Source organism: Jaculus jaculus, chromosome 5 (genome assembly GCF_020740685.1).
Source record: "Jaculus jaculus isolate mJacJac1 chromosome 5, mJacJac1.mat.Y.cur, whole genome shotgun sequence".
NCBI lineage: Eukaryota > Metazoa > Chordata > Mammalia > Rodentia > Dipodidae > Jaculus > Jaculus jaculus.
In genome coordinates, this window is record NC_059106.1 from 130,973,385 (window position 1) to 130,980,159 (window position 6,775).

The 6,775-nt window shown below is 37.5% G+C and overlaps 1 pseudogene; it reads right to left on the minus strand.

Annotated features, from left to right (window-relative positions):
• Positions 1–5,919: 5,919 nt before the first annotated feature.
• LOC123460822 lies at positions 5,920–6,448 on the minus strand (annotated as a pseudogene).
• Positions 6,449–6,775: the final 327 nt, after the last annotated feature.

Genomic DNA, 6,775 nt, shown 5'->3' on the forward strand with positions numbered 1-6,775 from the left:
GTGGCTGGAAGCCCTGGCATACCCATTCTCATTCGATTTCTCGGTCTTTCTCTCTCTCTCTCTCTTTCTCTTCCTCTTTCCCTCTCTCAAATAAATAAATAAAAATATTTTTTAAAAAGCCTGTGGCTAATATAAAAGGGTAAAACTAGTTAGTAAATATGCAAGAATCATCCCTCTTGCCACTTCTATTTAACAAAATACTCAAAGTCCTAGCCAGAACTACTAAAATATGACTATCATCTGAATTGGAAAGAAGCAAAGCTGTTTGTGCTTGTATAATACATGATCTTGTTTACAAACATTAGAGACATAATATACAAGAATAAAAACAGTTAGGGATAATAAACAAGCTCAGCCATGCATAGTGGTGCACACCTTTAATCCCAGCACTTGTGAGGCATAGGTAGGAGGATCAGCCTGAGCTTGAGGCCATCTTGAGACTACATAGAGAATTAATTCCATGTCAGCCAAGGCTAGAACCTACCTTGCAAAATAAAACAAAGAAACCAGAAAAAAAAACAAAAAAACAAAAACAAAAACAAAAAAACCCCAGCAAGTTGTAGAATCCAAAATCAGAAAAGCATCATATTTGTTTCTGTATACAAACAATGAACTTTTTGAGAGGAAATTATCAAAGCAATTCTGTATACTAAGGCATAAATAAGAATGAAAATAAATCACCATAAACTTAAGTTAGGCAAACACTGATAAAGAAATCTAAAGGAAAAATAAATAATTTACATCATGTAAAATGTTCTATGGATTAAGAGCAAGACCTATCAAAACCCCAATATAACTGTATGTAGAAATAGGAAAATTAACATTAAAATTTGTGTAGAGCCAAAATATACTGAATAATCAAGCAATGTTAGAAATAATTTGAAAGCTAGAACCATCATACTTTCTGACATCCCAACAGATTTTAAAGATAGGATCATTATAAATATATGGTAAGGTATAAAAGTATACATACAGACCAAGTAAATAAAATTGAGTACTCAGAAATATGACCATAATTGTACACAAGATACTTCAGTTGAAGGACACCAAGAAATTGAGCTATAACTAAGCTGGAAGCTTTCCCCTTGCTAGCTAGGTATATGCGAGATAGCACTATGTAGGCTGCTGAGGGAAAATGAAAAACATCTTCATCAGTTTTAGTCAGCAGAGAACCTTACACTGATCAAAACACACAACTGATCAACCAGGCAAGCTTTGCCTGCTGGTGCAATGGTGCAGTAGTGCAATCCTGCCGTGACTGTTACAGAGGTAACCGGTTGTTCTCTGTTCTCTGTGAGGCCTGCTCCACAAGAAGAAATTCATACCTGGTACTGAAAACCAATGTTTGGGGAGGTCATAGGCACTAAGAGGAAAGTCACTACTGTTGTCTAGCTTAATGGATGTGTTGTACCTCTCAAATTGTCCTCTACATATTTATGTTTATGTGCATAGATTAGTGGGGCTCTCATACTTGGTCAGAGACCCTTCTCGTTGCAGTTGGCAGTGACTACTCAAAACTCATCAAAGTGCTGAGAAAAATTGGTTGCTTAGTGTGCAGCACTAAATGAGTCCTGTCCTAAATGTCCTCTAAGAATCAAGGAACAGTGTAGAAAAGGAAGCAGAAAGAGTATAAGAGCAGGCAGATGAGGAAGACTACCCTGGAATGCTGCATTTTGATCAGGAAATGGCCATTGCATACATGACCTTACAGTGATCTCATTACCTACATAAGATTTGCACAATATCAATCAACATTTCATTGCAGATCCTTGGAGGAGGGTTCAAGGGAAGGGGGAAGAGGGTAGGGGAGAAGAGAACATAAAAGACAACTAGGATTAAAATATAATATTTACATGTATGAAAAAATATTAATGAAAAGCTTAAAAAATAAATAAGGCCATTCATATTTGGTCAATTAATTTCACTAAAAATAATCTTATACAAGAGGATTAGTTTGGGTGGTGTTTTTGGTTTTTTCTTCTGTTATTTATTTATCATGTGTGTGTGTGTACGTGGGGGGGGTGTCTGTGTGGTGTGTTTGGTTTTTGTTTTTTTTGTCTGTTTGTTTAGGTAGAGACTCACTGTAGCCCAGGTTGACCTGGAATTCTCTATGTAATCTCAGGCTTCCCTCCAACTCATAGTGATCCTCTTGCTTCTGCCTTCTGAGTGCTGGGACTAAATGGGTGTGTCACCACATCTGGAAGAGAGACAGAGAGAGAGAAAGAATGGGTATGCCAGAGCCTCTAGCCACTACGAACAAACACCAAGCACATGGGCCACTTTGTGTATGTCTGGCTTTATGTGGGTACTAAGGAATCAAACTTGGGTCATTAGGCTTTAACTGCTGAGCAGTCTCTCCATACCATCTATTATATGCTTGATGGGAATGAAAAATACCACAACTACTATGAAAAACAACATGAACCTTCTAAAACTTACATATGGAATTACCATAAGCTCCAGAATTTTAACTTCTGGGTACCTCAATCAATATCTTTGGGTGAGAGATGTATTCCTATTTTCATTCACAATACTCAGGATATGGGAACAGACAGAAATGATTATGATGAGAATGTGAAAATATACATTCAAGGAGGAAAGATGGCTCAGCACTTAAGGGACTCACCTGCAAAGCCTAAGGACCCAAGTTCCACTCCCCAGAATCCACATAAGCCAGACATACAAGGGGACACATGTGTACAAGGTGGCACATGCATCTAGAATTAGATTGCAGTGGCTAGAGGCCCTGGTGTGCCAATTGTCTCTCTCTCTCTCTCTCTCTCATTTAAAAGTTGAAAAATAAAACAAGAAAAAATGTTCATTCAATTCCACTCATCAGGTAATGCACAGTACAATACATTGGGAATAATACAAGTAGTATTATTGTGCTGAAATGAGCTGGAATTTCTGTTTTACATAAAGCTCTGTCTATAGGGTGATTTTACTTATATAACATTGTTAGTATATTTACTGATAAAAACTAGATGGAAGAAAATAATGTCTGTCTGTCCTATAAGTAATGAGTGATTGTTGGAGTGACCTCTTCACTTTTACTTGTTATTTCTACATTATTAATTAGGCAATATATTTTTAAAATCAATAAACACTGGTTATCAAATCTGCTGACATTAAAAATTAGATATATTTGTAAATGTACTATTCAATGAAGAATAAATTAACAAGCATTATGACAAATTCTTTAATTGGTGTCTTCCTGTTATCTTTACCATAAATGCATATGCTGAATTTGAGCATCAGAGAGTTAAATAATCTGCTTGAGGCCAAACACATAAGTGACCAAACATAAGCAACAAACACATGATTCCAAAATCTGTGTTTGTAGTAGCTATCGTTTGCCTTTTGATGGAAGCTCTGTTTTCTGTATAGATAATTTACACCTCACTTAATTTCATGTTGGTTTCAGGCTAACGTGCAATATTCAAAACAACAAACCCAAATCTGGCTGCACCCAGGTGTGAGATCTCCCCGGAGATAGCTGGCCCCATGTCGAAGACCCAGACGGGGAAGCCCATGCGAGCCCTTCACAGGCTTCTCTGGCAGTACGTGCTCCCAGATGGAAGCTGCAAGTGAACAGAGCCATGTTAAACAGCTTAAAATTGGTTGAATTCATGTTCTGCTATTTTAAATTGATTTTTAATTCTCTGTTTTCTCAATTTTTAAAAAATATCATTTATTAGAAAGAGAGAGAGAGACAGAGAGGGGGAGAGAATGGGCACACCAGGACCTCCAGCCACAGCAAACAAACTCCAGACACATGTGCCCCTTTGTTCAGCTGGCTTACTTGGGTCCTGAGCAATCACATGTGGGTCCTTTGGCTTTGCAGGCAAGTACCTTAACCCCTAAACCATCTCTCCATCCCGTAAATTATTTTATTTTATTTTATTTTTTTGGTTTATTGAGGTAGGGTCTCACTTTATCCCAAGCTGACCTGGAATTCACTATTGTGGCCTTGAACTCATGGGATCCTCCTACCTCTGCCTCCCAAGTGCTGACATTAAAGGCTTTCTCCACCACACCTGGCCTTAAATTAATTTTTAAAAGTTGAAATATCAAGAAAAGAAATGTATAATTTTAACTAGTGCTTTTTATATGCTTTTCAACTATGAAGTATATTTTTCTAAATGTTGATTATTAATTGGAAAAATAGTAGTTTAGTGAAATAAATTTTAACTGTCTCCTAAGCCCTTTTCATGGTGTTTATCTTAGGTGTTGATGGTGTCTTTGTGAATTTTGTCCTCATTTTTCCTAATCCATATTTGATATCACAGGAAAAATGAGGTCTTTTCTCAATGCTGGTATGACACCAGATGCTACAAAAATAAAATTAGTTATAAGCTTACCTATAAAGGCTAGGTTCCTTTCTAATCCCTTGCTCAGATTAAAATTTCCTGAAAGTATAACATTGAAATTTGTACAAAGAAAACACCCTTCATACTTCACAAATTGAGAGGCTCACTCTATAGTGTGAGTATGTTCAAGCTAGATCCTCAATCCATAACACCATCATGGTGGCGTTAGCCTGAAAACTGACATAATTACCATGACTGGCAATATCTGTGAATAAGAACAGAAAAGTAAAAATGATTAATTGGATAAGGGTCAACTAGCAAATAAATTGTTGGGTTGGCCAATATCTCAGAGTTTATTCTGTAAAAGAAATACATTTCAATGGGAGGCTTTCTTTTCCTGCCATTACTAGATCTGCCTATATGACTATGAAAATCTTTGTCTTACTTCCATGAGATTTTGGGGCTCAGGATTTTGGAGTACATTCTCTTGGATAATTGCTTGGTTGTTTCAGACTTACTATGTTTTTGTTTTTGTTTTTGTTTTTGTTTTTGTTTTTGTTTAGAAGCAGAGTCTTACTCTGCCCAAGCTGACCTGGAACTCACTCTACAGTTCCAGGCTGACCTCAAACTCAAAGTGATCTTCCTACCTCTGCTTCCCCAGTGCTAGCATTAAAGGCATGTGCCACCATACTTGGCTGATACTATTTTCAATAAAAATGTTTCATCTTATATTTTGAAATTTATTAAGAGAAAAATGGACTTGTGCAAGCCCAGAATTTGACCATATATACACATATGTACATATATATATGTGTATATATATACACCCATATATATGTATCTATACACATATATACATACATACATATGTGTTATGTATATTTATATCAGTTGATAGATACACACTCACACACATACATACACACATGTACATGTTATATAAATCACTCATGAATATATGCCAGGCATAAACCCCAAATATTATCAAATAGAATGTAGAAGAGGTGATCATTCAGATTTCAGAAGAATTTACCAAAGAATTTCTTAAAGTCTCTCTGAATATTTAAAAGGCATGTTGTCATTTCTTAAATGTCTTGAAGTACCCCTTCCTGCATGTTGCCACATACAGGTACAGAAAGATTAGAAGTACCTATTACTAAAAAGCACATTAATAAAAATAAATAAGAAAATAATTTGAGGGAAGAGGCTGTGGCAAGGGAAAGAAGAAAAATGTGGGAAGCTCAAATTGGCAATAGTTACTACAGCTGACTAGTAAATTTAGCTCACAAATATTTTTATAGGAAAGATACAGGATATATCATGTTTCTCAATTCCTACTGCTTGGAAAAAATTAACAACTAGTTTGGATTTTAACTAAAGAAAAATCCCACTAAGTTCTATGGGTAAGAAATGAAGAAGCATGGCCAAAGGTGAAAGGGAAGAAAATAAAAGAGACCAGTTTTAGGGGAGTAAGAGAGACCTCATCACAAAGCAGCAGCAATTAGGTTTGTAGGCATAGTGGCAACAGGAACTTGAACACACAGAAAAGTGATTGGAAGGGGGCAACCCCAAGCATGTGGAGGCTGTCTCTAACATCTTTTTTTTTTTAATAGTGAAAAAAAAGGTGTATTTAGAATTAACCAGCTGGATCCAGTTTAGATGATCCCAATTTTATTGGCAACATCCAAAGCATCATAATCGGGAGCCAGCCGAACATAGGCCTTCTTCTCTCCATCAGGCCTGATCAGGGTGTTGACTTTGGCCACATCAATGTCATAGAGTTTCTTCACAGCCTGTTTGATCTGATGCTTGTTAGCCTTAACATCCACAATGAACACTAGGGTGTTGTTGTCTTCTATCTTCTTCATGGCCGACTCCGTGGTCGGGGGAACTTGATGATGGCATAGTGGTCAAGCTTGTTTCTCCTGGGGGCGCTCTTCCGAGGGTATTTAGGCTGCCTCAGGAGGCGCAATGTCTTGGGTCGCCGAAAGGTGGGTGACGTGCGGATCTTTTTCTTTTTGTGGCTGTGGACGCCTTTCAGCACGGCCTTCTTGGCTTTCAGGGCCTTTGCTTTGGCTTCAGCTTTGGGAGGGGCAGGAGCTTCCTTCTTCGCTTTCGGCGCCATCTTGGCGAAAAGGGTCTCTAACATCTTGGAAATCCAGTAACTCTGTCACTTGGCTCTCGACCATAAGAAGCAAAATATTATTATTCAACAGTGGCATTTTACAGCCGAAGGAGCTGGGATAACCTTAGTAGCAAGAGGCTCATTCCCCATTACCCTAACACCAAATAAGCCCAAGGAGCTCTAGAATAAGAAATTTTAACATCTTGCTGCCCTGTGAGAGGGTCTCATAAGTAAATAAATACACAATGAATACTGTAGGGTTTCCCAGACTAAGTGTTGAGATGAAGCTGTGCTGTATGTCTTGTTACTCCATGGTGTTTGAAGTAGTGGTTTTCCGCGC